General features: G+C 40.2%; 1 protein-coding gene across 16 annotated transcripts in view; it reads left to right on the top strand.

Annotated features, from left to right (window-relative positions):
* Positions 1-6,635, top strand: part of Scmh1 (Scm polycomb group protein homolog 1) — a 215,369-nt gene that overhangs the window by 159,399 nt on the left and 49,335 nt on the right. The window lies entirely within an intron of this gene.

Here is a 6,635-nt window from a genome sequence, read left to right as displayed (position 1 = left end):
ACGTATTAACAAACTGGGTGAGGGTATAAGAAAAGTAGTACATTTAATACATATTTTTTTCTATTAAAATATCTCAAGGTTGGAAGTTACTTTATAGCAACTTAAGACTCTATATTCACAAAAATAAATACAGATAATTGCTATATTTGGTACCATGCAAATACTGAGTATAAATAAACATTATTTCCAACTAACCATTTTGAGTTAACGTTTGTGCACGGCGAGAGAAAGGGATTCAGTTTCATTTTGTTGCATATGGATTTCCAGTTTTCCCAGCACCATTTGTTGAAGATGCTATCCTTCCTCCATTGCATGCTTTTAGCCCCTTTATCAAATATAAGAAAGTTGTAATTCTGTGGATTGGTTTCTGTGTCCTCTATTCTGTACCATTGGTCCACCTGCCTGTTTTGGTACCAGTACCACGCTGTTTTTGTTACTATTGCTTTGTAGTACACTTTGAACTCTGGTATCGCTATACCTCCAGATTCACACTTCCTGCTTAGAATTGCTTTTGCTATTCTGGGTCTTTTGTTTTTCCATATGAATTTCATGATTGCTTTATCTATTTCTACAAGAAATGCCGTTGGGATTTTAATTGGCATCGAATTAAACCTGTAGAGAATTTTGGGTAGTATCACCATTTTGATGATGTTAGTTCTGCCTATCCATGAACAGGGTACATTTTTCCATCTTCTAAGATCTTCTTCTATCTCTCTCTTTAGGGTTCTGTAGTTTTCATTGTATAAATCTTTCACCTCTTTTGTTAGGTTGATTCCCAAGTATTTTATTTTCTTTGAGGATATTGTGAATGGAGTGGTTTTCCTCATTTCCATTTCAGAAGTTTTGTTGCTGATATACAGGAATGCCTTTGATTTATGCGTGTTGATTTTATATCCTGCCACTTTGCTGAATTCATTTATTAACTCTAGCAGTTTCTCTGTGGACCCTTTTGGGTCTGTTAAATATATTATCATGTCATCTGCAAATAGCGATAATTTAAGTTCTTCTTTTCCTATTTTTATGCCTTTAATTTCTTTTGTCTGTCTAATTGCTCTGGCTAGTGTTTCAACAACTAAATTGAATAGAAGTGGTGATAGAGGGCATCCCTGTCTTGTTCCAGATTTTAGAGGGAATGCCTTCAGTTTTTCTCCATTTAGGATGATGCTAGCCTGAGGTTTAGCATATATAGCTTTTACAATGTTGAGGTAAGTTCCTGTTATCCCTAGTTTTTCTAGTGTTTTGAACATAAAGGGATGCTGTACTTTGTCAAATGCTTTTTCTGCATATATCGAGATGATCATATGGTTCTTGTCTTTAACTCTATTGATATGGTGAATAGTATTTATTGATTTCCGTATATTGAACCAGCCTTGCATCCCAGGGATGAATCCTACTTGATCATGGTGTACAATTTTTTTGATATGCTTTTGTATTCGATTCGCCAGGATTTTATTGAGAAATTTTGCATCCAAGTTCATTAGAGATATTGGTCTGTAGTTTTCTTTCTTTGAAGTGTCTTTGTCTGGTTTCGGGATCAAGGTGATGTTGGCCTCATAGAATGAATTTGGAAGAGCTCCTTCTTTTTCTATTTCTTGAAATAGCTTGAAAAATATTGGTATTAATTCTTCTTTGAAGGTTTTGTAAAACTCCGCTGTATACCCATCCGGTCCAGGGCTTTTTTTGGTTGGTAGTCTTTTGATGGCTTCTTCAATTTCTTCCTCTGTTATTGGTCTGTTTAAATTGTGTGTGTCTTCCTGACTCAATCTGGGCAGATCGTATGACTTAAGAAATTTATCGATATCTTCACTATCTTCTATTTTATTGGAATATAGGGTTTCAAAATACTTTCTAATTATCTTCTGTATTTCTGTAGTGTCTGTTGTGATATTGCCTTTTTCATCCCTGTGTTAGTAATTTGAGTTCTCTCTCTTCTTCTCTTCGTTAGCATGGCTAAGGGCCTGTCGATCTTATTTATTCTTTCAAAGATCCAACTTTTAGTTTTTTCAATGGTTTTTTTTTGTTTCAATTTCGTTGATTTCTGCTCTAATTTTAATTATTTCTTGACTTCTACTACATTTGCTGTTGTTTTGCTCTTCCTTTTCTAGGTTTTTGAGGTGTAGTGTGAGTTTATTTATTTGTTGGTTTTTTTCTTTTTTTGAGGAAATAACTCCAAGAAATGAATTTCCCTCTTAAAACTGCTTTCATTGTGTCCCATAGATTCTGGTATGTTGTGTCTGTATTGTCATTTGTCTCTCTGAATTTTTTTATCTCCTCCTTTATGTCTTCTGTAACCCATTGATCATTCAGTAACATATTGTTCATTTTCCATGTGATGTAGGATTTTTCCTTCCTTCTTTTATCATTGATTACCAGTTTCATTCCATTATGATCAATATGGTGCATGGTATTATCTCCACGCCTTTATATTTACTAAGAGTTGCCCTATGGCATAATATATGATCTATCTTTGAGTAGGATCCATGTGCTGACAAGAACGTGTATCCACTTGATGATGGTTGATATATTCTATATATGTTGGTTAAGTCTAGGTTATTGAATGTGCTATTGAGTTCAATAGTTTCTTTATTCAGCTTTTGTCTAGAGGATCTGTCTAATGGTGAGAGCGGTGTGTTGAAGTCACCCATAATTATTGTGTTGTAGTCTATTTGACTCTTGAACTTGAGGAGAGTTTGTTTCATGAACGTTGCAGCTCCATTGTTTGGTGCATACAAATTGATAATTGTTATGTCTTGTTGGTGGATGGTTCCTTTTAACAGTATATAGTGTCCTTCATCCCTTTTGATTAACTTAGGTTTGAAGTTGATTTTATTCGATATGAGTATGGCCACTCCTGCTTGCTTCCGAGGGACATGTGAGTGATATGATTTTTCCCAACCTTTTACCTTCAGCCTGTGTATGTCTTTTCCTATCATATGAGTCTCCTGAAGGCAGCATATTGTTGGATTTGTTTTTTTGATCCAGGTTACTAGCCTATGTCTCTTGATTGGTGAGTTTAGGCCATTAACATTTAAGGTTACAATTGAAATATGATTTGTACTTCCAGTCATGTTTATTTATTTATTTATTTTAGTTTGGCTAGTTTTTACTTTTTGGTTATTTTCCTCCCCCTTTACTGAGATACCTCCTGCTGTTAGTTTTGGGCACTATTTTTCAATTCCTCTTCTTGTAGTATTTTGCTCAAAATGCTTTGCAGAGCTGGTTTTCTGGCTGCGAATTCTTTTAGCTTTTGTTTATCGTGAAAGATTTTAATTTCATTGTCAAATCTGAGGCTTAATTTTGCTGGTTACAGTATTCTTGGTTGAAATCCATTATTTTTCAGTGTTTGAAATACATTGTTCCAGGATCTTCTCGCTTTCAAAGTCTGTGATGAAAAATCAGTCGTTAACCTAATTGATTTACCACTGAATGTAATCTGCCTCCTTTCTCTCGTAGCTTTTAATATTCTCTCCTTGTTCTGTATGTTGGCTATCTTCATAATTCTATGTCTTGGAGTTGGTCTATTACGGTTTTGAATGTTTGGGGTCCTGTAGGCTTCCAGGATTTGGCAATCCATTCCATCTTTCATCTCTGGCAAGTTTTCTAGAATTATTTCATTTAATAGGTTGTCCATTCCTTTGGTTTGATTCTCTATGCCTTCTATCCCGATGACTCTCAAATTTGGTTTTTTTATGCATCCCATATCTCTTGAATAGATTGCTCGTGGGTTTTCAAGTTGATAAACTTTGTCTTTATTATCTGATGTTCTGACTTCTATTTGATCTAGTCTATTTGTAGTATTCTCATTTGAGTTTTTAATTTGGTTTATAGTTTCCTGCATTTCTAGGATTACTGTTTGATTTTTTTTAAGATCTCTATCTCCTGGTAAAGCTCGTTCTTTGCCATTTGAGTTTGTTTGTTTAATTCATTTTCAAAATATACTTTCATTGCTTGGACTTGCTGTCTCATGTCTTCTCTAATATTCCTTTCCATCTGAGTTAGGTATGCCTTGAGTTCTTTCCCTATCCCTGTTTCTGATGCTTCTAGGTCCTCCTGTAGAATTAAGTTGTCCTGCATTGTTTGTACTCCTTTTTTTCCCTTGTTTTTTCATGATGTTCATGCTACTTTCCAGCTCTATTTGATTGCTGTGTTTCTGCTCCCTTCTATAAATTTGTTTTGTTTTTTTATATCTCTGTTGTCTCTCCTTTGTGTTGGTAGATTATACTTGCTAAAGTGAATTCCGCTGGGAAGGAATTCCGACAGCCGAGCTCCAGTGACATCACCTCTCTGCTATGGCGGGCCCCAGGCTACTTACTGGGGTGTCTGAATGGAGGGGTGGGACTGGACTGTCTCTGGTTGGTTTCAGCTCCCGGACGCTGGTGGCCGGGCGGTCTCCAGCCGCCCAGTCGCGCTGGCAGCCGTTGGGCGATTGGTCACAGGCAGGCGTGCGGTTTCCAGCTGCTCAGTCGCAGGGGCAATGGGCTGGCTGTCGCTGGTGGGCGGGCAATCTCTAGCCGCCTAGTTGTGGTCACCCGTGGGCATGCGGTCTGCAGCCGCTCATTCGCAGGGGCAATGGGCCAGCTGTCGCTGGTGGGCGGGAGATCTCTAGCCACCCAGTCGCAGGGGCATGGGCCGGCTGTCGCAGGCGGGCGGGCGGTCCCCAGCTGCCCAGTTGTGCGGGCAGCCGGCGGGCAGGCGATTGGTCACCGTCAGGCGTACGGTTTCCAGCTGCTCAGTCGCAGGGGCAATGGGCCGGCTGTTGCTGGTGGGCGGGCAATCTCTAGCTGCCCAGTCTTGCAGTCGGTCGCTGGCGGGAGGCGGACTCCAGCCGCCCAGTCGAGCAGGCGGTGGGTGGAGTTTCGCCGGTAGGCGTGCATTCTCCGGCTGCCCAGTCTCAAGGGCCTGGCCTGTAGTCCCCTGGTTTCTCCTGCTAGTCCTGGTTTCTCCTGCTAGACCAGATTTCCCCTGAGTGATGCCTCTCAGCAGTTCAAACTGTACTCTGGGCCTGCCATTTGTTGGGTGTGGAGGGTGGCTATTGAGAACCCCCGCCCCCCTGCACTGTATTCTTTTGATTTTTTCCACTTGCCCCTTCCCCCCGAACTGGCAATACAGGTTTCGTTTTCCCCGCTGATGGGAGGGGGAGTTGAAGGTTGGGTGTCTCTAGTTCCCCCCCCACCCCCCACCACCCCCCACCCCCCCCCCCCGCGTCTTTATGCAGGCTTGCTCTGATAATCCCTCCCCTGGAGAGCCTAGGAGAGATTTTATGTGAATTCCCTGCTGTATGGGAGATGAGCTGAGTAACACTCACCTGTTTTATTGTTGCAATCTGTCGGAGAGTGGCGGTGGTTACTTCAGCTCTCCAAAATGGTGGCTGCTGGTTTCCTTGGTGGAGTTTCCGTTGTGGAAGATAGAACTGTCCCATTTCCTTCCCCGTCTGAAATCCCGAACTCAGTCTGGGGCTCTGTGAGTGCTCAGGCAGCAGGATTCCACAGAATCTGCAGCAATCTCCCTGCTTGCTGGTCACTTCTCGGCTGCTCCCCGTCGTCTGTCGCCACGTGGCGGACCTTGCGGATCAGTCAGCCTGGATCTCCGGTCGCACAGTTGGCTCGTGTATGAGACTCAATTACCAGACCTCGGTGCTGGAAATCCTTCCTCTGGGTTTCGGTGCACCCCCATTTTGCTGTAACTTCTTAACAAGATAGTTTTTTGTTGTTCTAACTCGTTATTCACCCGCACAGTGGCACGGTACACGGGGTGATGCACTCTGTTCGCGGCCATCTTGGGGATCCAGTAAAAATTTTGATTCTTGTTAAGTTACTGAAGCCGACCTTGAACTTGCAATCCTCCTGCCTCAGCCTCCTGAGTTGCTGGGATTATAGGCATATGCCACCATGCTAAATATGACTTTTTTATTTGTTTTAATTAGTTATACATGACAGAAGAATGCATTTTGACACATCTTACATAAATGGAATATAGCTAAATATGATTTTAATTGAACCTGTTCAGTATAATTCTGTGTTTTCTGTTTTCTAATTTTCTGTTTACTATCCATGCTTGTTGGCTTTTCTTTCAAAGTGTATTCGGAATCCAACTATTTTTCAACCTTTTCAATAATATGATTATATTCTAAGATTCCAGTTCACCATTATCTTTTGTCTTTTTTGTTCATTTATTTTATATTGATACAGTTCATTTCCAGCATCCAGAAGACTCACTTATGCTCTCTCTTAGTCAAAACCTTACCCACTCATCACCCCCAAAGGTATTCACTATTCTATTATCTAGATTAGTTTTTCTATTTTCAAACTTAATATAAAGGGAATCATATATTCTGGTTTCCTTTGTCTAACATTTTTTTGCAATGAGATTTATCAATTTTGCTGCACAATAATTCTTTTTATTTCTGTGTATAATATTTTCCCCCCTACAAATATGCCACATTTTAAAAATCTATTCTTCTGTTGGGCAGTTAGACTGTTTCCATTTTTGCCTTTCTATGAGTGATACATATTCTAGTGCATATCATTTGGTAGTCATGCTCATTTATCTTGGACATAGACCTAGGTGTGGAATTGTTAGGTCATGGGATATACACGAAGCAATTTTTCAAAGTTATTTAGGTTCACAACAACAAT

This window comes from Ictidomys tridecemlineatus, chromosome 11 (genome assembly GCF_052094955.1).
Source record: "Ictidomys tridecemlineatus isolate mIctTri1 chromosome 11, mIctTri1.hap1, whole genome shotgun sequence".
NCBI lineage: Eukaryota > Metazoa > Chordata > Mammalia > Rodentia > Sciuridae > Ictidomys > Ictidomys tridecemlineatus.
The sequence above is the reverse complement of the archived record's forward strand: the minus strand, read 5'-3'. Positions and strand labels throughout refer to the sequence as shown.